At 42.5% G+C, this 24,893-nt stretch overlaps 1 long non-coding RNA gene across 1 annotated transcript in view; it reads right to left on the reverse strand.

Annotated features, from left to right (window-relative positions):
• The window catches only part of LOC147729301 (uncharacterized), a 670,382-nt gene that overhangs the window by 291,607 nt on the left and 353,882 nt on the right, over positions 1–24,893 (reverse strand). The gene's annotated exons all lie outside the window — the stretch shown is intronic.

The following is a 24,893-nucleotide window of genomic DNA, read 5'->3' on the forward strand; positions in this document are numbered from 1 at the left end:
TCCGGGGATTGGTCAGCTTGCTGTCCACCAGGTGTTGGTGCAGCTCCGGAAAACATTTCTCGAGGAGGTGCTCTTTCCAGATCAGATCAAAGTTTTATTTATTTATGATTTGGAATTCCAAGGAATTCCACATAAAATACAGAATATAAATCAGCTTATACACATCCTATTAGTTAAAAATCTTTCTCAGAATTACACTTATTAATACCAAGAAGTTAATATCAAAAACACCATTACAAAAAGAACGAAAACATTTTTTTACCCACAGTTTTCCTTACTTATATAGCAATTATTACTAATCTATAGTGTCACAATAAGGGGCATGATATAGCATTAACCTTGATTTTAACGGAACAAGTACACTTATCACCAGAAAAAACAATTTCAAGAGTCCCAGAATGTCAATATTTGATTTGCTTTATAAGAGACCATTAAAAAGAGAGAACCATGAATAAGTGCAAGCGCATCAAAAGGAAAAGAAGAAGAGTTAAAAATACATCATAAAAAAACATCTAACAAAATTAAAACATCATTATTACAGATACTGTAACAGTAGTGTGGGCATGATTAAAATATTACTCTTACGGGTCTTTTAAAGTGTCTATAGTGCTTCGAAATAAGTCAACTTAAAAATTGATTAGATAAACATGAACATTCCTTAAAGATCCCGAACTTCTCACAACCCATACCAATTTCAATAGACATTTAAAAATTCTTTAAAAAAACAAAATATTTTATAGCACATTAATTCAGATGGAGGGGACATGAGGAAATTACGAGCCTGTACTGCCGTAGAGATATTATACTGAAGAAAACCAAGCCTTAAGTATTTGCGACGGACAAAATGGAGTGCCGGACATATAATTAAAACATGATTAAGATCTTGTACACCACCATTACATAGACTGCAAAATCTTTCAGTTTTGGGAATACCTTCCCAGGCACCTGTCACAATCCTTAGTGGGAGAATGTTCAGTCTCAGTAAAAGGAGCACTCGACGTGCTCCATGATACACATTCCAAAAAACGTATGGCTGAGGTTTTTTAACAATACAACTCTCTGAAATGCAATCAAGTCTTCCATTCATAGTACATGACTGCTGATCTCTTTTGCACAAGATCATGTATATAGATTTTTTAATAACAATCTTTAAGGATGACTTATCTAAACGGAGTACATTTTCCAAATCAAGTTCAAAAATATTTAACGATTTTAAAAAGTTCCTAAAAATTACACTTTTCATTAACAAATTTTCAAAAATTTCCTTGTGCAATGCAGCCCTTAGTAAATTCTCCTGCCCATTCACCAAAGCATTACACCACCGCAAGCAAGCTGCCATCGAGAGCACATATGTTGAAAGAAGACCGAATTCAAGTCTAAGTGCTGCAATGGGCGCAGAAGAATTTAAGTTACATATTTGGCGCCAAATTTTACCTTCGACCTTCTCAAATATACCCCACTCCCTTTCCTCAATAGTTTCTATCGCATAATTTAATGTGGGCGGAATCTTTATTTTATATACCGCAATGGTATGAGAGAAATGTCTTTTTCCACATTGCAGATAGAGTCGATTAATACCAGCTGCTTGCGAAATGGCTTTACTTTTACAGTGGGCCAAATGTCTTTTAGCAGAGCACCTATTTGTGAAGATTTTTCCTAAGTACTGATAAAATTTTACAATTTCCATTCTCTCGTCTCCTAAAAACCATTTCAAATTTGGCCTCACCTTACAACCACTATATCTAAAAATCATCACTTTGCTCTTTGAAATGTTTATTTTTAAAAAGTTTTAAAAAGTTTTCTTTAGTGTACCTAATCAGTTCCGTCAATCGCCTCGTCCAATGGGAGTTAGATCCATTATTAAAGCATCGTCTGCATATAGTAGACTGCTTAACTTTAGGTCACCCAGTTGAGGAGGGTCCCCCTTACATTCCCCTAACCGGCTCGGCAAATCATTTATATAAAGTGAAAAGAGCAACGGGGCTAATAGGCAACCTTGCTTTAAGCCATTATTAGTGGGAATTTTCTTTGATAGTCCCTGGGACCCTCCTAACAAGACTTGAGTCCAAGTGGCAGAGTGCAATGCTATTATTATACGCAACAGGTTCCCCGGTATACCCAGAGCGAGCAATTTCCTCCACAGCGTCCCACGGTCCACCCTATCGAACGCTGTGGAGAAATCGATAAAAGCAGTATACAAAGGGGACCTACGACTCACCGGATATTTATCAATGAGAGTTTGTAAAACAGATATATTATCCAGCGTTCCACTATTCTTTCTAAACCCCGATTGCTCAAGAGGGATTAAGTTATTTTCAAAGGCCCACTCTTGCAGATGGATTAAAATACTTTTTGCAAATAATTTACCTGTTGCGTCTAGCAAAGAGATTTGCCTAAAGCTAGATGGAGAATTTTTTGGGCCCTTTTTATAGAGTGGGACTATTACACTTCCCTTCCATGAGTAGGGGATAGTCCCGAGGCTATAACAATGAGCAAACAATGGAAACAGTAATTTTGCCCAATCGGCACTATCATTCTTTATGATGGCCACGGGAACATCATCTGGGCCCATTGCCCCTGAATACCTTGCCCCCTTAATAAATCCCTCAATTTCCTTTATTGATGGAGCTACAACATCAGCTACCGTTTGAGGGATATTACACAGTCCAACATCTTCTACAGACCCTGTATTTGCAGCATACAATAAGGAGATGTAGGTAGACCATTCTTCCTCCGGAATTAACATGGGTTGAGATTTTTCTATACTATCACAATATTTGGCAATTAACGCCCAATATTTCCTAGTATCCCCTGAGAGCGCCACTTCCCGGAGTTTTATCCATTTTTCATCTTCTGCTGCACTTTGGACTGCTATTAATTTCCTTTTCCGTATCTGTTTTAACCTGTATATCTCCCGTTGTCTCACTACCGCTGGAGTTTTAAATTGAGCTCTTATTAACTCATTTATTTTCTTATTTAATTTTTTACTATCACTTGACAGGTTTTTTGGGGGGCCACCTCCATCACTATGCTGCTTTTTACCTAATGCTTTTATGGCACTCATAATTTTCTCATACCCCACGATCAAGTTCTCCTCAACGAGGCCAGGTAGAATATGTTCAAAGACCCACTGAAAATTCGGGAGATTCTTAAATGACCAAAAAGTGCGACCATTCTATCGAGAGTAAGATATATTATTCTTCCTCTGATTCCAGAGTTCTGGTTTCCCTAAGCTTATTGCTAGGTTTACCATCAGAATGTCATGATCACTCAGCTTTGTTGGCATCACGTTAAATTGTGAACATGCCCCAAACATTTGGAGTGACACGGCCATATAATCAATCAAAGAATGGCCAAATGCCCCATGGAAAGTTAATGCTGCTGGTTGATCTTCTGCGAATCTACCATTTAACAGAACAAGGTCTAACTCCCTAAGACTTTGTAGCAATAGTAACCCCCTTTTATCCTCTTTTAAATTTGGCGGGAGAACGAGATCTGGACTACACCAGACTTCCTCCAGATCTTCATTGGAGAACGTCTTGATAGAACTATCACTTATTTTGGCGTTGAAATCACCAACCATTAATATCCGCACTCTGTCTTCGCTCCTACATAAATCATACACATAAGCGCCAATGGAATCAATCAAAGGGGTAGAGGCCTTTCCCGGAGGAATATACACGTTTACCAAAAACAGGGACCCACCATGATCCTTAGAATTACTATCCAACCTCAACTTAGCACACATACAACAATTCGAAGAGTGTATATCTATCACTGCATCCCATACAAAATCACAACTCAACAAAATTGCTAGTCCACCACTTGTGCGACCTCTCTGTGATTTCTTTGCAGCAACACAATGCACATAATAGTTCTCCAGCTGGAATTCTTCCCTTGCCCATGTTTCCTGGAGGCAGATTATCTTTGGATCTTGGGGGATCAATGATTTAAGCTTCAGATTATCTTTACCTAGTCCAGCAATGTTCCAAGAGGCAATGGTACACGGCAGGCTACCCCTGCGTCTTTAATTTTGTTGTAGCTGGATTTGCCCCATTAAGGGCACTTGCAATCCAACTCCATTTGGACACATCATTTGCTCTGTCTGCACCAATAACCTCTTGGACCACCAAATCCGGGAGCTTAATTGATCTTACTCCTACTGCCCTACCCACTGTTATTTTAATATCATCATATTGAAAGCGCGGGCTTTCTCCCTTATTTTCCCGGTTTTCAATCCCTAGCCAATTGCTAAAAACCATGTTATTTTTAATTGAATCATCATATAAAAGTGAACTAGTAAAGACGTCAATTCCTCTCTTCCTAAATCCGTCCGCATTCGCTAGAATGAATGAGGACACTACCCCTGATGAGAAGGTAACTTTTGTTACGTATGACTGATACCTCCGGTCTATGTGGACTAATTCAATATCTTTACTAGAGATTAACTTTAGATCTTCTATTTCGGAGATAATTTTTAAGAGAACACTTCTGTTTAGAATTAATGACTCTGCATCGAAAAGGGGAATGAAAATAATAACCCTATTCGATTGCCCAACACAAGTCACTAGAGGCTTTGCCTGATTAGCATCATACACACTTCTATGTGCATCATCATCTAAATGACCCCCTTTATCCTTGTTACTAATTAAGCACATTCTCCGATTACCACCCCCATCTTTACTTATGTTCAGAGTCATTGTCAGTGGTGTTTGAGCAACCGGATCATGTACGGCACCATGTATTTCTATTCTTGGGCTGTTTTCAGAGCTGTTTAATTTAATACTATTGTGCAAATTAGAACCACCTCCAATATTTTCTTTCACCCCCCCAACAGTAACCGGAACTGTAGTCAGCCCATCCGATAAGCAATCCAACTGGTGCCCAAGAGGTTGTGAGTTACCAAGGTTCTTATTTAAATTCTGATTATCCACAGTTGTTCTACACCTTTTGTCGTCTAGGCTAGGGATTGATGTGTCATTAATACTTATCAGTTCGAAGCGCAACTTTCTTTGTTTACGCTTTGGGAACCGACGATATTTCATCGATTTTCTCCTCCGCCTATGACCGTTTCTACTGGATCCTTTCCTTGCTAGAGACTCCCCTGCATCAACAGAACTCTCTACAATATCAGATACATCGATAAGTTTTTGAGGTAGAGTATCCTTCTGCTTGCTCAAATTAAAAATTGCATCACCCAGATCTACCTTTTCAACTAGGCTCACTAAGTTAGTCTTTGATTCATCCATTTTTTGTACTATAGGCTTTTTTGACTTACTCTTTACAAAGATCGGAAAAACACGCACAGCATTTTCCTTAAGACAGGCATCTACAGATGTCTCATCCCCCAACAGGAGGACATTTGCAGACTCATTATGATTTACTTTAGTTACACCTGAACTTGTTTTTCCTTCGCATGATATTTTTGTTAGATCTGCCTGCAGAGCATCTGGTTTATCTGGCCCTAAATCTTTGTCAGAATTGAAAGGTACATTAAGCGTTTGGGCTGATTTACAAGCAGTAGAGATGACACGGTTCTCATGTACCGGTCTATGGTTTTTAAGATCCAAAATCCCTCCTAGAATTGGCGTAAGGACTTTCAAGATGTGATCTGAATTTAAAGTACTTTTCTCCAAAAGAGACAAAATTGCAAATAATATTTTTTCTAAATTGGAGAATGTACTTAATAACCCATCTACCCCTACGTTCTCATTTAATGTCGAAGAATGTACGGGAACCTTTACTTCATTAATAGAAGTCAATAAAGGGTCTACACCTGATAGATCCTGTAAGTCCGAAATCATAGACAAGTCTGTAGGAGTACTACTATACAAGATGGGCATGTTAGTTTGCGTTCCTATATTGGTGGACAATAGATGTTTATTTGGGAGCCCTTCTAAACCCCCACCCTGCATACACAATTTCTCTAAATATCTTACTCGATCAGCGTTCCTTTCTAGTGGGATTGCTAAATCCGGGACGGTGTAGTCCTCGACTTTGGCCTGCCCATTTTCCGAACTATATTCTTTCAAATCTTCTAATTTTTCAGAGGCACCATCTAGCCTTAATAGTGAACAATCACTCGGGCTCCTATGTGTAATATTTACATTATCTTTACTATTATCCATGTAGGTAATTAAGTTTGCTAAAGGAGATTATGCTACAGCATCCCTGATTTCAATTTCTTTCCCCTCAGCATATTCTATTACCTCTGATTTTTGATGGTCCATTTCCATTTCCGTCACAGATTTATTTTCCTCGTTTACTACATGCTGTATATCTTTCAAACTAGCTACCAAAGGGGGCGACATTTTACTACGACACCCATTCCCCTTTAAAATGGTAACAACAGGGTAGAGAGTCTCCCGCCCTGTTGTACTACCATCCAGGCTTAACTCTTTTATATCATCTAAGTCCATTGACCCCACCATTAAATTCTCGTCCAGCTCTCCATCGCCATTATTTTGCCCCATACCACACTTATAACTCCTTCCTTTTTTCAACTCCTCATCATCCTTCACCTCACTGCCCTTGACCCTGCCCTCTAAGGCCTTTCTTGCATAATCAAGGAAGTCCACCCAGTTCTGGGTGCTTAACTTGTGGCTTCCCCTGAACTTCTGGCGATATTTCTCAGGGGTAAGCCCAAACTTCCTTACCAATGCTAGCTTCATGGTGGGGTAGTTGGTTTGCTCCTCTGGTTCCAGGGCCAGCAAGGTGTCCCGACCAGCAGGAGGCATGTACTTATACAAACCACCTCCCCAGTGCTTCTCCTGCACCCCATGGGCTCTTAAGGAGACCTCATAGGCAGCCAACCACTTGGCTATGTCATCTCCCTGACTAAAGCTAGCAATGAGATCCTTGGGCAAATAGGGTCTGGACTCCCTGGCTGTCTCTTTAGATTCGCTGCCACCATTCATCACAGGAGAGGACCCCCGTTGCAGTGTCTGGAGTTCCAACTCTTTCAACCTGAACTCATGAGCCATCCTCCGCTCCTCCTTCTCCTGCTCCAGCTTAGCCAACTCCCATTTTAATTGTCTCATCTCCCTCCTGTCAGTGAGCTCTGCTTCGGTTAAGCTTCCCCCGGAGACGCTACTGCCCCTCCTGGAGTAAGACACTGGTCCTGGGTGTAGGTTTTCCCCCTTTGAGTGGAATAATCCATCTATCTCCACAACCGTGTCCCGGTCTGCCCCTTCATCCTCCTCCTTCCCTTCCTTGTGTGCTTCCACCCAAGCCCTTAGACTGGTCTGGAGTTCCCCCTTCCTGGCACCATGCTTAAAAAATACCCCCATTTGTTGGCAGAAATCTTTCAGCTGAACCACAGAATAGGTGTCTAGTTTTTCTAGTGCAAACTCCATTTTGAAATAGGCAATACCAAGTTATACACATAAGGAAATTAGAGTTGCAAGGGCAACCTAAAGCTACCTCCACCCCACCACCAGGAACACATTTGGAAAAACAAAAGTTAAAATTAGGAGGGCCGCTGGGAGAAAACTCCAGGTGTAGGCTGGTGGGTTTTACTAAATTACTACAGAGTAGTTGCAACCACATTCAAGATCCCACCGCTGCCAGCAACTTGTTGGAACCTGGGATGTCAGGTCACCTAGGGTAGCCTGGCCTAGGGTAAGGCAACAACAACAAAGGCACATATGTAAAGGTTGCAAACCATCCATCAGTAACTCAATAAAATTCCACTCAAAAAGAAGGACACTACACCGTAAATTATGGAAAAATATGGATTACTTTATAAAAATAGATTGGTTATTTTCTTGTCTGTATTTTACACCATCATTTCTCCTTTTTGTATTGGTACTTTTAGAATTGATAATCACATTTCACAGTCCAATTACATTTGCTTTGTCAATTTCACTAGAGATCACATTAAGCCTTCTATTTTCTACAGCTTTATAACAGTACAACTCAACGTCGGGAGAAGCAGGGCATATGGACGTTTGATTAATCCTCTATAGTTTCCTCCAATTACAACCCTCCTACACCCACACTTTCTAATGAAGAGGTACAGTCATTGAGCAAAAGACAGGAGTGAGGAGAATCAATAAATACATTTACTTCAGTGAAACGTTAGCATGGTCATATAAGGTAGGTTTTCCAGGCAAATGACCCAGGAATTCCACCCTGTAGGACTATTATGAACAATCTCCTTTGCTACCCCTAATGCCAGATCTTCTCCTGATCTAGTTCCAGGACCGGAGGCCCTTACAACTTTATAGACCTATAAGTCTCCTATGTAGATCTTTGAGGGTTCTTGAGTTAACTTCCTGCGCATTGGATTCTGCGCCACAAGAAAGGGCTCCCTGCACTCTGGCTTCCCACACCCCCACTCTCCTTACTTCCAATGAGGGCCCTTTGTCTCGCCGTCTAAAATTACTGGAGGAAGGGAAGGTAGGCCACAAGAGGAGCTCCACAAGAGGCGGCTTGCTTCTTGAACCGATCCCCTCAGACCAGCCGCGCTCCCTCAGAACAACGCTAGATGTGAGGCTCCTTAGGCGGTGAGGGGCGTGGGCGCTTCCTGCCTTGTTCCTTGAAGAGGGGCTCCTCCGCCTCACGTCGGATCCCGCCAAGGGTGTCCTCCAGCCCTTCACTGGGCCTGCGCGTCACCTGGACGCTTCCGTGTTTCTGGGGGCCGCCCGCTCACCGAGGCGGCTCGCCTCAGAGACAGCGCTCCTCACTGACACAGCCCAGCCTCCCGCCGGCCTGCGCGTCTCTCGGGCCGCTACCACACTTCTGGATGCGAGGCAGCGCAGGCGCGGGTGACTAGTGTTCCCGCTCGGCGCCGCCTTACTTGCTGCTCACCCGCCCTGACTCTGCTCCCGAGCCTGCGCTCTCTCTCCTCACCCTGCCGCACTGTTGGGACTGCCCAGAGGGGAACGCTCACTTCCTCAGGGTCACCAACGCTCCGCTGTCACTCGCCTCTCCCCTGCAGCTTCTTGGAGGTGCAGGGCGCCACACCTCGCTTCAATCCGCTTCCTCCACAACGCTGGTAGGTGAAGCTCTACTAAAGGGATGTAGGGAGAAGATCCCCAGCAGGAGCAAGGACAACGGGGGACAGAGGTGCCAAGGGCTCAAGGGGGGTTTTCCGCCACAGTCAGGCCAATCTCACAGAAGAAGAAGGCGGTTGGGAGGGTTTGGTCAGGGGCCAAAGGGGGAACGTCTTCCTGTAGTGGTTGTCTATCACAAGGACAAACTAACTGCTTCCAGTGCGTCCTCCTCCTCACACCACTGCCTCTCTATTCCACTCCCTGAACTGCACAAAATGCCTCCCTGACCCCTGCCCTTTTATAGCCAAACCACACAGGGTCCAGTAGGGTCCAGAAAGTTCTGGAAGTCCTAATGTTAACCTATGGGGCAGTCTAGGATGTGGCAGTTGGGGACAGTTAGTGGCCACCATTTTGTGAAACTTCAGTAAGTCCCTGACAGGAAAGGCACCTAAACTGAGGTGAATGATTATGAGGGTAAAAGAGCCCCTATCCCCTAGACCAACACCTTGAAAAATCATGAGGCATGAGGGGCAAAAAGGGGACAAAATAAATAATAATTTGGAGGGACTACGCCAAAAAGTCAGACAGGTCTAACACTCTCCATCCAGGCTGTGCAACACAGCCCATGGAGAATATGCTAAGCGTGCATTCCGGTTTGACCGGGGCAAAACTGCTGGCCAAACCGTCATGCGTACTTTGTGCAGCAGCTACCACTCCTCCTTCCTCTCCCTGTGATAAGCCCAGCCCTGCCCTAACCTGGCTCGGGCTCCTTACAGAAGATGAAAATTATAATAACGTAATGTTGTTCAAAATGATTTTATTGAAACATTTTGCAAACAGAAGAATTAGACAAATACAATACAAAAGAATAATTCTTATATGCGTAAATGATGAAATTGCGAATATAAAATGCAATAAATCAAAGAATATGAAAGGGGGAGAATAGGGGAGGGAAGGGACGGGGTAGGGACATATCAGTGAATCGTAAAATACAATAATATAGAGTCACAAATAAATTGGAGTATAAAGGCCGGTAAAAGAGGGGAAATTAATTATCAAAATACAGAATAGAACTTGAGGTCATATCATTACATAACCCATGAATCATTGCATAACATACGAATCAATAGGAGACCAAAAAGATTGAAATGACTGCGAATTGTGAACAACGCCTTTAAGAGACAGCTGAGCTCCTTTTCTAGTAAAGATAATCCACGACCACCAGGCATGAACTGAAAGAGAAGAAGCATCTTTCCAACAAAAAGTAATGGATTTTAAAGCAGCTGTAATTAAAAAATTAAATAACGTTGCTCCTGACTCACTAAGAGGATGGGAAAGGGCAACTGATTTACATATTAACATAGCACAAGAAATATCATCGTGTGCAGGTAAAATGTTTGAAATTATAATCCAAACATCCGACAAAAATTTCGAAACAACTGGGCATTCATATAACATATGACGAAGTGATCCAGAACTAGAAGTGCAATGCCAGCAAACATCAGATGGTAACAATTTCGCATGGAATAATCGAAATGGGGTCCATAGGGCATTAAATAAAATAAAAGCATTAGTTTGATACAGAGACACTGGAAGCCAACCAGAAATACTGTTGAGCCATATTGATGACCATGTGTCATCAGATAGGGAAATGGACAATTCAGCATTCCAAAAAGATGATATTGTACCTACATTGGAGCCCTGGGAGGAAGTAAATTTTTTATAAATTACAGAGACAGCTATGGGGGATGATGTAACAGCTGTAAGGTAAATTAATAGGTCATTAGTGGTGGAAGAAGGAATACCATTAGGAAAAGAGTCCAAAATTTAATTACATAATGATTGGTATTTTAAAAAATCAGAAGCCCGGATATCAAATTTAAACCATAGTTGCTCAAAAGGAATAAAAGCAGTTCCACAAAAAACATCTTTGAGATAAAAAATTCCTTTTGAAATCCATGAGGACCAGAAATTAATGTTTCTATTTAGTTTAAGTAAAGCACTGTGCCATAAAGACAAGTGGACTGTAGAGAGTAAGGGTAATTCAAAATTAGAATCCAAATCATTAATTATTAATCTAGAGGATTTGATGATAGAGGACTTATGAATAACCTTGGAAGTAGAAGATATCGACAGCAAAGAGGGCAATGAAAAGGGACGAACAATTGAAGATTCTATATCAAGCCAAATTGGAGGTCTATCCCCTTCGATGCTCATGACGGAACGGTTCCGTCATGAGGCACAGTGGAGCTGTGCTGATTTATTTATTTATTTTATTTATGAGTTTATATAGCGCTGGAATCGACTCCAACTGGAGTATCTCTGCGCTTTGATACCGAATAAGATTTCAACAGATAGGCAAGGAAGAGGCATGGGACTAGATTTTATTGGTAAACAGCAAAGTTTTCAGTTGTTTCCTGAATTTCAAATGATCTGTGCATAGCTTAAGGGCCAGAGGAAGTTTGTTCCACAGTGTGGGCCCTGCAACAGATAGTGCTTTCCCTCCGTGTCTGGTTTTTTTAACACGAGGTACTGCCAACAAAAGATTTTCGCTAGATCTCAGTGATCTGGAGGGAGTATAGGGGGTGAATTTCTGTTCCAGGTAGGTCGGGCCATGTCCGTTTAAGCATTTGTGGATAATGCAGCATATCTTAAATTTGGCCCTTTGTCGAATGCTCAACCAATGTAGTTTGTCAAGGAGAGGTTTTGATGCTGTTCTGGGAGGGGCATTTAGGACAAGGCGAGCTGCCGTATTCTGAACCACCTGGAGTCTGTCCAGGACTCCTTCATTAGCGGAGAGGAGCAATCCGTTGCAATAGTCAATGCGACTCAGTATGAGGGCTTGCACTAGGGTTTTTCTGAAAGAATCTGGTAACAGGGGAAAGATTCTGCGCATCATGCTGATGGTGTGAAAGCATGAGCCAGCTACCATGTTACTATGCTGTTTGAGTGAAAGGTCGTGGTCAAGACGAATCCCCAGATTTTTAACGACCTGTTTGGGCTCTGGGACAGTACCAAGATCAGACGGCCACCAATCTGGGGTCCACAGTAATTTGGCATCTCCAAACAGCATTACTTCCGTCTTGTTGACATTGCACTGTAGGTAGTTGGTGGACATCCACTGTGCGACGGCTTTCATGCCAGCGGAGAAGGAGTTTCTTATTTCAGTGGTGAGTTTTTGAAAGGGAAAGAGGAGCTGCGTGTCATCCGCATATGACACGGGAATGAAACCAAATTTGCGCATCACTCTTGCCAGGTAGATGTTAAAAAGTGTTGGGCTCAAACAGGAGCCCTGTGGCACCCCTTTTGTAATCTCTACCTCTGTTGATCAATATTCACCCATGGTGACGGTCTGGGTGCGATCGGTAAGAAAACTCCTTAGCCAGGCAAGGGCCTTGTTCTTGATCCCTACGTTCGACAACCGGTTAATAAGGATGTTGTGTGACACGGTGTCGAATGCTGCCGACAGGTCTAATAACACCAGAATTACCGAGTAGCCTTTGTCCTGAAACATATGCAGGTCGTCAGTAAGAGACAGGAGGGTGGACTCTGTACTGTGTTTCGGCCTAAATCCAGATTGAGAGTAGTCTAGGCCGCCCGCTATCTCAATGTAGCTGGATAAGTGACGATTGACATATTTCTCAGTGAGCTTTCCCAAGAATGGTAACAGGGAGATAGGTCTGAGGTTTGATAGATCGGTCCAGAGAATTGCGGTGTTCTTCCTGATAGGCCTAACTAAGGCCTGTTTCCACTGTTTGGGAACGGAGCCTGTACTCAGGGATAAGTTAATTAGTTTTTCAAAAGTGGGGGATAGAGTTTCCAACAAGGTGGGCATGAGTCTTGCTGGGATGATGTCATCAGTACTTCCGCTTTTAATCTGCATAGTGAGTAGAGACACATCTTTAGGAGTAATAGGGGGGAAGATGTCTAAGGTGTGGGGGCCACTATTAAACTCTGAATCATGAAAGATGGACACTGCATTGGTAGTCAACGTATTGTTAGAGTTGACTATTTTTGCATAAATGATATCTATTTTGTTAGAAAAAAATAGAGATATTTTATCACAAAGTAATTGTGAAGAAGTGTCGGGACTCTCACATGCTGCTGGATTGGTAAAGGACTGCAAGACGTGGTATAAAATCCTAGGGGAATTGTCTGCAGCCGTGATAAGGGAGGTGATATGGGCTTTTCGCGCAGTTCTGATTGCTTTATGGTAAATGCTTAATGCATCCCAGTAATGTCTCCTGTCAGTTGCAAGATGGGTGGACCTCCATTTCTTTTCTAATTTTCTGGCTGTTTGCTTCAGATTCCTGAGCTCTTCAGAGAACCAGATCTCTTGTTTTTTGGCTGGTCGAGGTCTAAATTGTTTTAAAGGGGCTATCTCGTCAATGGCCGTTTTGGTAGCTTTAGTAAACATATCAACTGCATTGTCATTATCTTCAGGAACCGTAGAGAAGGGTTGAACAAATTTCCCTGCGAAGGTAGTCTCATTAACTTTGTGCCATTGCCGCCGTACTTTAGGAATGTTGGTAGGTTCGAGGATAGTGGTTACAGGATAGGGAGTATTAAACTCAAGGATAAAATGGTCAGTCCAGCTGACTTGTGTGGGGGGTAGGCATGTAACACTGGAAAAATTAGTGATTATAAGGTCTAGGGTATGTCCTGCCACGTGAGTTGGGCCCACATTGTGTTGTTCGAGACCTAGTAGTGAGAGATCATTTAAAAATGATTGTGCTTCTTTGCAATCTGTGAGTTCACTGTGTAGGTTGAAGTCACCTATTAACAGGAACTCTTTATCTTTGTGAACATATGGTGCTAGGTTTTCAAGTAGTATGTTGACAAAGTTTGAACTTGGTCCCGGAGGACGATATACCAGAGCACCCAATCTGGTTTGTTTAGAGGAATGAATTGTTTTAAAGATCAACAATTCAATCTCAGGGGTGCTAAGTTCTGCCAAAACAGAGCAGTTGATGTTATTTTTATGTACAATTGCAATTCCTCCACCTATTTTCTTAGGTCTATCTAGTCTGATTATTTTATATCCTGTTGGAATGGCCAGCGTTATGGAAGGGGTAGAATGAGGTTTGAGCCAAGTTTCAGTAATGAAACAGAAGTCAGGCTCGTTCGTAGAAATGAGGTCCCATATTTCAGAGGTGTGTTTAGGTAGAGAGCGTACGTTACAGAGGATGTTTTTTTGGCCTGTGATTTTGGAAGTTTTTAAAGAGGGTGTATGGGTTATCACGCATCTCTCAAAACTTTTTCCCTTCAGTTGGGTTGAGAACTGGGACTTGCAATACAGGCATGAGAAAGGCCCTTCCACTATGTAGTTAGTATTTCTCTGACAATCAACTGTCTGGAGATCCCTGATTACCTGTGCTGAATAGGTAATCCTGTGTGTGAGCGGTTCATGCGGGGCATTTTGTGAGACCTCCATGGCCCCTGGTCCCGTCCTGTCGCGGACGGGCGCAGACGGGCAGGTCTTAGGCTGGTCTTTGGCGCTGTCGAAGGCGCCCCTCTGCGAGCAACCGCTGCGCGCTTGGGCTGACGACTGGCTAAATAGTCCTTCCAACTAGGTACTAGAGCGCTAACCGCTCGACTGCCTCGGGGTTGCTGGGCGTGTCTGTCTCTCACCTGCCCCGCCCTCCGCTCAACGGCATTTGATGCCGAGTCGGACCAGGGCGGGCAGGCTTGACCACTGAGCACAGACCGGGAAGAGCACCTGAATCCCCTTACAGTTCTGGGGTAACTTGTATGGGCACAGAGGGTGAGTGTTAAATTATTATTTCAATTTTACACAGAGTGCGTTTTAAAATCAAGCATCAAGTGACATGCGGCGCAAGTGAGGTGTATTTTAAAAATTCGTAATCAATTTAAAATACCACAAGCTATGACAGCAATAATTCCGCTCTGTCGAGTTTTTACCTGGTACCAAGCGGGGTCGGGAGACACTGCCACTGTTCTGCCATTACCGCAATGAGCCCAGGCTTCCTCCCGCCTAAATAGTCCTTCCAACTAGGTACTAGAGCGCTAACCGCTCGACTGCCTCGGGGTTGCTGGGCGTGTCTGTCTCTCACCTGCCCCGCCCTCCGCTCAACGGCATTGGATGCCGAGTCGGACCAGGGCGGGCAGGTTTGACCACTGAGCACAGACCGGGAAGAGCACCTGAATCCCCTTACAGTTCTGGGGTAACTTGTATGGGCACAGAGGGTGAGTGTTTAAATTATTATTTCAATTTTACACAGCGTGCGTTTTAAAATCAAGCATCAAGTGACATGCGGCGCAAGTGAGGTGTATTTTAAAAATTCGTAATCAATTTAAAATACCACAAGCTATGACAGCAATAATTCCGCTCTGTTGAGTTTTTAGCTGGTACCAAGCGGGGTCGGGAGACACTGCCACTGTCCTGCCCTTACCGCAATGAGCCCAGGCTTCCTGCCGCCTAAATAGTCCTTCCAACTAGGTACTAGAGCGCTAACCGCTCGACTGCCTCGGGGTTGCTGGGCGTGTCTGTCTCTACCTGCCCCGCCCTCCGCTCAACGGCATTGGATGCCGAGTCGGACCAGGGCGGGCAGGCTTGACCACTGAGCACAGACCGGGAAGAGCACCTGAATCCCCTTACAGTTCGGGGGTAACTGATGACGGAACCGTTCCGTCATGACCACACCCATTGCTATTATCCCTCAGCACCGGAGGGGAATATGTGCAGCAGCGATGTGGTTAACCATATGAGAGGTTGTGAACCATAAGGAGCTTTGCTTTAAAATAAAAGCTTTATGGTAGAGGTAAAAGTCCGGAATGGCAAAGCCAGCCTGGGACTTAGGGAGTTTTAATTTCCTATAAGCAATACGAGGAACCTTATTAGACCAAAGGAATTTAGACAACAGTTTGTCAATATCTTTATAAAATTTGAGAGGAAATTGAGTGGGAAACATGGCCAATGAGTAGAAAAGTTTTAGTGCAATATTCATTTTTATAGCCTCCATTCTACACCACCAGGTGAGAAAAAGGGGAGACCATTTGGACGTTTTGTTCTTAATATAGTCAAGTATAAAATCACCATTAAGTTTTAATGTAGCAGGCAACGAGGAGGCAAATAAGATACCTAAGTATTTCAACTTACTGTTCTGCCAAAGAATATCTGTGTTCGGTAGCATGTCCGGGGTACAAAAAGCATTCAAGGGGAAAAATTCTGTTTCACTTACATTTAACTGATAACCAGAAACCACCGAATATTTTTCAATAATGTCTAATAGGGAGGGAACAGAAGAAAGTGGATTACTAATAAACAATAAAACATCATCAGCGTAGGCCAAAGTTTTAATCATGACATCATTTATCGCAATCCCCTGAATATTATCACTGCATCGGATATAATTAAGAAAAGGCTCAATTCCTATTAAAAACAATAGTGGAGAAAGGGGACAACCCTGCCTAGTACCTCTAAAGAGGGAAAATTGAGTGGAAATTTAACCATTAATAAACAAACGAGCAGTAGGGGCAAAATATAAAGCAGAAATCATACGAATAAAATGGGCACCAAAATTAAAGGACAATAACGTTTTAAATAAAAACTGCCAATGAATTTTATCAAAAGCTTTTTCTGCATCCAAAGCCATCACTCCTGCAGGGGAAGCAAGATATGGACTCTGCTCAATAACGTGCAAGAGGGATCTAGTATTGTTAGCCGAATACCTATTTTTCATAAAACCAGATTGATCTGGATGAATGATGGAGTGAAGGATGGGAGCTAATCTAGTGGCAAGAATTTTGGCATATAGCTTACAATCCTGGTTTATTAAGGAAATGGGACGATAATTAGCAACCAGGGTAGGGTCCTTATCAGGCTTGGGAGAACAATGATTAGAGCGTCAGTAAAGGAACCTGAAATAGTGCCAGAGGAACCAAAATGGGAAAAAAGTGTACTTAAATGAGGTAAAAGGTAAGACTGAAATTCTTTATAAAATTCAGCAGGGATACCATCTGGGCCTGGGGATTTGTTCTTGGGAAGTGATTTAATAGCAAGTAAAATTTCATCACAAGTAATCGGAGAATCTAAACTTAATCTGTCTGAAGGAGAGACTTGAGGCAAATTTTACTGAGTTAAAAAGGAATCAATTAATGAATCATCACAGGGTACTAGTTTACCATATAGGTGAGAATAAAAATTTCAAAATTCTTGTACAATATCATTATGGGAAATAGCAACTGGACCATTAGGAGCACGTATAGATGTTATTTGAGTTTTGTCCCTCTTAATTCGTAAATAGTTTGCAAGAAGTTTTCCAGATCTATTGGTATTAAAGCGAAATTTAGCATTAGATTTAGTGAGTTGGATTCCTGCTCTAGTACTAAGTATAGCATTAAATTCATAACGAAGCTTCTGCAGTTTAGATTTGTACTGAAGGTCATTAGAGGAAATAAATAAACGTTCATATTTAGCAATTTGTTTTTCCAAATGAGTAACATTAGAGTTAAATTGTTTATTTTCATGTGCCATAATAGAAATAGTGGCACCTCTAATGTAGGCCTTAAAGGCATCCCACCTATTCACAATAGTAGTTGAACCTTCTGGGTTGAATCAAAAATAGTCTTGAATAACTTGTAAAAGTTTAGACTTATGTTTATCATTAAGAACTATATTTGTGTTCATACGACACCGATTTTGCTTAGTAAAAGTAGAGGAAATATTTAACACAAAGGAAATCAATGCATGGTCCGAAACATCAATATTACCTATAACAGGGTTAGTGGCTGATTGAAGTAAAGAAGGTGAAAGTAAAAAATAATCAATCCTTGAATGAGAATTATGGGGATTAGAGAAAAAGGAAAACCATTTCTCCGTAGGAAAGTGTAATCTCCAAATATCAGCCATTTTGGTTGTGTGAAGGAAAGATTTAAAGGCATGAAACACTTTAGGGGGACGGAATTTTGTAGAGGAAAGCCTATCTAGTAACGGATCAATAATTACATTAAAATCCCCCCCAACAATCAAAGGAACCTGTCCCAACTTCAGTACTTCAGAAGTTAAAGCTGACCAAAAAGAAGGGTCGTCAGCCGTAGGACCATAAACATTAATCAAATAGAAGATTGAGTTGTGAATTTTAACTTTAACCACTATAAATCTACCTTCTGAGTCTGTAAACTGAAGAATCTGACAATGTAACCTTTTTGCAAAGAGAATTGCAACCCCATTTTTCTTTCCCTGAGCAGGAGAGGAAACAATATTATCAACCCACTTTTTCCTCATATATTGCAGAATTTTATCATCAACATGCGTTTCTTGAATAAAACAAATGTCAGCTTTACACGCACTCAGATAATCCAAGATCTTAGTGCGTTTTACCGGATGCCTCAAACCCTTAACATTAAGAGAAACAATTTTAACATTATGAATATTAGCCATTACACATTAAGAGGAAGGACAAAGGAATGACACAGAAGAAGAGGAACGGAGAAACAGTCATGGAAAAATAGCAACTCTATGCAGAAAGTAAGAAAAGGAAAGACACAATAGGAAGAAAAAACAAAAGGAAAGGAGACAAACAAGGAACATAAATAAGGACAAGGAAACGCACACCCGTTCCACAAGTATGGCCATAAACCGTTGGAGCCCGTGAGTATAATAATATGCAAAGATGTGACAAGAAAAGTCAGGCTACTCGAAGTCAAGTATTAGGATCCTGGGTATCCATAGATGGAGGAGCTTGCTGATCAAGAAACAAACGAAGATCTTCAGGACGTTGAAAAGATTTGGAGACATTGTCTTTCCATACACGCATTGTTGAAGGATCAAAAAGACCATAATTAAATCCAAGGTGTTGCAGCTGTGGACGATAGGCAGAAAACTCTTTGCGAATAGCAACAGTTTCTTTAGCAAAGTCCTGGTGAATAAAGATTTTGGTCCCATCTACTAATAATGAAGGAATTTTTCTTGCAGCCTTTCGAATGAGAACCAAATGATGATGACGCAGAACCTTGAAAATCATTTGCCTGGGTTTAGTATGTCTAGGATTCCGATGGGGAGGGACTCTGTGGGCTTTATCAATCTCAAATTTTTCAGTGAATTTTATATTCAAAAGGCCCGGTAGAAGAGATTCAAGATATAAACAACAGTTTGTCCCCTCAACTTCTTCAGGCAAATTAAAAATACGCAGGTTGTATTGCCTATTCCGATTTTCCATGTCCAACAGTTGAGTATGCATTGGAACTATTTTGGCCAATAAAGGCGTGAAAGTGTCAATTTTATTTTTGTTATCCTGAATTTTAATGGCATTGTCAGAAATTTTCATTGACATAGAGGCCATATCTTTGCGGATATTTTTGACTTCTGAAGCAATTGTATCAGTATTTAAGCGCAGTGCTTTAATTTCCTCCAAAATTAGAGCAAGAGAAGGGTCTGAAGACTCTACCATCTTAGACTTTGCTGGAGGAGGAGAAACCTGCTGCTTTCGTTTATTAGTATTGGAATTCTTAGAATCCATTCTGAGGTGAAATAAAGCCTTGACAATATGTGCAGACTGATAAAGATAAGAAAACAGCCTCAAAATGTGATAAAAATGAGGTAATTGTCGACCAACAAACTCTCAAAGGTAGCAGGTGCAGCAGCTAAATTAGACTGTAGGCGTGGCTAGGCCCAAGCCAGGCTCTGTCATAAAAATTGCTCTGCCCCCAAGCACTCAGACTCGGTGATACCTGAAGGATAGACCTGTGTCCAGAACCATTGATCCACAAATCGCGCTTCCGCCGTAAGAAATCGCCCCAAAATCACTCCACAGGTCGGAAACCACTTTGGCAGGTAAGCGCCAGCATTTCCGCTGACTTTCTGACACAAAAATCGGCTTTTTCAAAGAGGTTGGGCTGAGGGGATTACGGAGCTCCGGTTGTGGCGGCCATCTTGATTGACGCGCTCGCGCGTCTCCATAATAACGTAATGTTATTGACGTTGCCTTATTATCATTTTCCTTTTTCTTTTTACACTTAGGGGCAAATTACTATGTCATCAGGAAAGCATTCCAATCGGATCAGGTTATGAATGGTTACCGAACGAATCATATTCGGGGAGTCCTACCCACTGATTACGATGTGTCTGGATGGTTACAGACTCGGTGTGGTCGAACTCCCATTGATTACAATGGGAGTCTGTGTTCCGAGCGAGAACACAGGCTTTATTTGGAAAAAATGGTGAGTGGGGAAATCCTTGCACCCTGACGTGGGGACCCCATGGTGCTGGCTCATTGTGAAAGGTTGGGAAGGGGGGTCCCTTGGGTACACCCACGAGCCCCATCCAGAGGCCTACGGGTGAAGAAGGGTCTGCTACAGGCCCCCGAATTCCGATTCTCAGAACCGTTTACTCTCGGCTAAACAGATTCGGAACTGCTGTCCGAATCGGTCATTCTACTTGCTTGTTCGGAAACTGTCTCCATTGGGCTGTACGATTCGGTTCCGAATGACTCAGACTGACTGAATCCCATTTGAAATGGATTCAGACAGCTCGGACGGCTTCCTTACATTGTAAGTTCCTGAATCGGATACGGAGAATCCGAATTCTGATCAGAGCATTTCCTGACGACATCGTAATCAGCCCCTTGGTGGGGTGACACTCCTTCGCCTGAATGGAGGAGCCACCCCTGGCTTTCATTAGCTCCTTATGGTGTACATTTAGAATTATCAGTGTATACCTTTTTTTTTCATTATTGGTCTTCAAGTTGGGCTTGAAGAGCCTCACCATATTTTTTTTGTAAAATCAGTAAAACTTGCTTGTTAAACTAGCTTGTGTGTCTAATTTATAGGAAGTCAATTGTTTCTGGCAAGTCCAATTCAGCACTACAATACCTTAAATGTATTAGAAATTGAGGAAACATAGAGCTAAACCAGATACAAAGAGAAAACATCAATCCAGAGAAATCTGTGAAATCAGGTTTGAAATATTTCACCTGATTGTTTGAGATTGAAAAGTCAGTTTGTCAGTGGTACAAGCCGTAGCATGTTTTTAAACAGTTTTTATCTATCATAAAGAGTTTGACAGAGTATGGACAGACAAGCAGTGTGATAGCCTTTAATGATAAAAAATCATGAGCAACATACATAGATACTGCCATCAGGACCTTCATTGTGTTACAAAGTTGCTGCGTGTTGTGCAAAAGCAAAGGAGCGGGCTGGCAATTTCCATTTGTACAAGAGACGTAAATGCCTAAAAAGCTGTGCTGTAATCAGCGCATGTCCTATGGTCTTTTACAGATGATAAAACTTAAACAAAGAAACAAATTCAAGAATTTCATCACTTATGGATAGAGAAGGTTGCCAGGGTCATACAGACGGAATTACATGATAGGGGGGCCTGTTAGATATGGGGGTCTCTAGTTGGCAGAGGAAGGTACATATGTGCAAATAGGGACCCTTGCTTCTAGTCAGGGTAAGGAGGATACACTCTTTAGATAACCCCTGCTCACCCCCTTGGTAGCTTGGCACGGGCAGTCAGGCTTAGAAAAGGCAATGTGTAAAGTATTTGTACCAACACTGACAGTAACACAGTGAAAACACCACAAATGTACTCCACAACAGTTTTGAAAAATACAAGCATTTAATAAAACTACACAAGACCAAAACAACAAAACTCTAACATACACAGTTCAAGGTATGATTTCAAAAGAGTTCTTAAGGTTTGCGTCAAAATAATCGATAGTTGCATCACGTTTAGCCCAAAATACATGTAGATGCGACAAAGTTACAAAATGAAGCTGCAGCGTTGAAAAATCAGCGATGCGTCACTCCTGAGACCAGGGAGAGAGGCAATGTGTCAGCACCAATGGACGCAGTGGGCGTGTTGCAACGAATCCGGTCTGTATGGGGAGGGAGGCGATGCCTTGTATGGATTCCGGTGCACAGGTTACGTAGGAAGCGTCTCGCACATGTACAATGCGACGATCCATGGGGCGGCGACGATTTCAGGTGCGGCAGCAATGCGCAGCACAGCAATGATCTTCTCCTCTCGCTACCCCTCGATGCGATGGCTCTGCAACAATGTACGCAGAGTCGTGATGCGGTCCGCAAACAAGCGGTGCGACGATCTCACCCAGCGACAACAGGCTCTGCGACGATACTCGCAACAACAGGAAACTTCCTGTACCGGGACCATGCGTTCCACAAGTGAACGATGCGTTGGTTCTCACAGCGGCAACAGGTGTGATCTTGATCTTCGCGGCAGTGGGAATTTCCTCGCACTGTCGGGGATGCGCTCCGCAAGCGAGCGTTGCGTGAAAATTGCAGATTGTCTTTGTTTCTACTTGTCCATCTACCCAAACAGCCAGCAGCAACTTCCAGATGCCCCTCAGTCGGATTCAGCACTCTAGGAAGGCCGGACTCTCTCAGCAGAGTTCAGGGGGAAACTGGGGGTGTAGTCCTTTTGTTCCTGGGACTTCTTAACAGGAGGCCAGCTCTACTCAGGTCCTTGGAGACCTCTTCAAGCAAGGGGACAAAGCAGCTGCAGGTCAGCCCATAAACGAACAGCAGGACAATCCTTCCTCTACAGTCTTCCAGCTTTCTCCTTGGCAGAGGTTCCTTCTTGATTCCAGGATGATCTAATTTTCTGTAGTCTGTGTAGCCTTTCTTATACCAATCTTTCCTTTGTTCTCTAGAGGCAGAGAGGCCTTGACTTGGTCAGTTCTTGAGCACTTTGTCTTCTCCTTTCCTTTCAGAGAGAGGGGCAGGGTCGTCAGCCGCCCAGCAGGAGGTTGAGCCAGCATTTTGGAAGGCAAGCAAAGTACTAATCAGGCCCAGGTGCTATCCCCTCCCACCACTCAAGAGGCAGATGCAGTCATTAAGCCTAAAGCTGACTCATCCAGCATCCTGGGGTTCCCCAGCCCCAGGCACTCACAAACCATACAGACAATTCAAAAACAGGCCAAGGCACACAGAAAGGTCAGACAAGAGAACAGCAACTTTCTAAAAGTGCTGTTCTCAAACACAGGATTTAAAAAACATAATTTCTAAAAGATAGGTTATTAAATTTTGAGTTCAGGGATACCAGACTTTAATTTTCTATCTTGCTCCGATGGGAAGATATGCAGGTAAACATTATACTCAGCATTCCCCATTACAGCCTATGGGCAAGATAGGCCTCTCAAAAGTAAAAAACAAAAATGGCTGAAATTCACTACCAGAGCATGTCACACACACTAGTACATGCTCTACCTTTCACATACAATGCACCCTGCCCAGGGGGTGCTGTGGGCCTTCCCTTTCTGTCCAATGTGCACAGAAAGGGAAGGGTTAGGCCTGGTCAGTGGGGACACTGGCCAGGTTGACATGGCAGTTCACAGACTGCGTTGGCAGGCCTCAGACACCATTTTAGGGCTACTCATGTGGGTGGCACAATCAGTGCTGCATGCCCACTAGTAGGATCTGAGTCACCTACCCTGGCACACTCAGTGCACTTTACTAAGGACTTCCTGGTGTTACAAATATGCCAATCATGGATAACCAATCACAATAGCAATTTAACTAGGGAGTACTTGCACTTTGACACTGATCAGCAGCGGCAAAGTACCCATAGCATCTAAACCAGCAAAAGCGAAATCCAGCACAGTGTCAGAAAATACAGAAGGTAGAGGCCAAAAGTGAGGGGAAACCACGCCAAAGATCTCACGTCTAACAGGGCCCGATTTACAGAACTAACTTAAGACAAAATCCTAAACTTCCTACCATTTTGGTATTCACAGAAGGCACTTACTTATTTCGGACTCCCAAATGCCTTCTGTGAATACAGAACGTCTTAAAGTTAGGATTTTTCTCAGTTTAGCAGTAGTAAAGTTAGGACTCCTAACTTTAGGACTCCTAAACTGACCAAAATCCTAACTTTAAGACTTTTGGTATTCACAGAAGGCATTTAGGAGTCCTAAAGTTAGGACTCCTAACTTCTGTGAATCCCGAAATGAGTAGGTGCCTTCTGTGAATACCAAAATGAGTAAGGTTAGGATTTTGTCTTTAGCTAGTTCTGTGAATCAGGCCCAAGGTATAGAAGTCCACTTTTACGTTCTGGATCTAAAAGAGTCTGAGAAGAGGGGGAAAGATTATGGAACTTGGTTAAGGGGATGAGAGGGTAAAGTTAGTGGTGTTTTGCTGTATTATCCCAGGTTTAGTGATTGTGAGGGGGTGCATAGTGGTAGAGGGTAAGGCGACAACCAGAGAGAGCGTTAGGGATCAGGAAGGGAAGGCACCGTTGTGGCAGTCAGGGCGTCTCGGAATTGATAAGCAATCAATAATATGTAATCACTCAGAGGTTGCCAAATATCCATTGGTCTAGAGGTCGGGGTTGTAGCGAGGCATACAGTTCACTGGGGTTCACAGTGCGACATGGTGAGCCAGTTGGTGGTGTTGGAGGGTTGGCGATCACCCCAGTGTATTGCAACTTTGCATTTGGCCAAAACAAGAGCCATTACAGTAAACCATCTACTACTTTTGAAAAGGTCTCATATGTATTACAAACCTAAACTTTGTTTGGAAATTCAATAACGCTATTTAAAGCAGTATGTAAACACCTTAAAATGAAAGAAACTAGGCCTCAAGTACAAAGTATCCATTCGGGAAAAGTGGTCTCATATTGCTACTGGGTCTTTTAAATAAAGCAATCTTTTTTTTTTTAAATACAGGCCTTTTCCCTATCCTATTCACCACTGCCTTCTCCTAAAATATGTTTTTGTCAACATTCACAAATGAGAAATGGTCCCTAGGGGACCCTTCCCTCTATTTTTGGCAACTAATTCTACTTGATGAGAAAATATTAATGTTTTGCGGCCACATTTAGTTTGCAAACCATTAATACTTTCCATTATAAATAAGTATTTGTCAGGGGCCCCCTAAACATGCCTCTTATAAATACCATAGGCAGATTTACAACTT

The sequence above is a fragment of the Lissotriton vulgaris genome, chromosome 2_2 (assembly GCF_964263255.1).
Source record: "Lissotriton vulgaris chromosome 2_2, aLisVul1.2, whole genome shotgun sequence".
NCBI classification, from domain to species: domain Eukaryota; kingdom Metazoa; phylum Chordata; class Amphibia; order Caudata; family Salamandridae; genus Lissotriton; species Lissotriton vulgaris.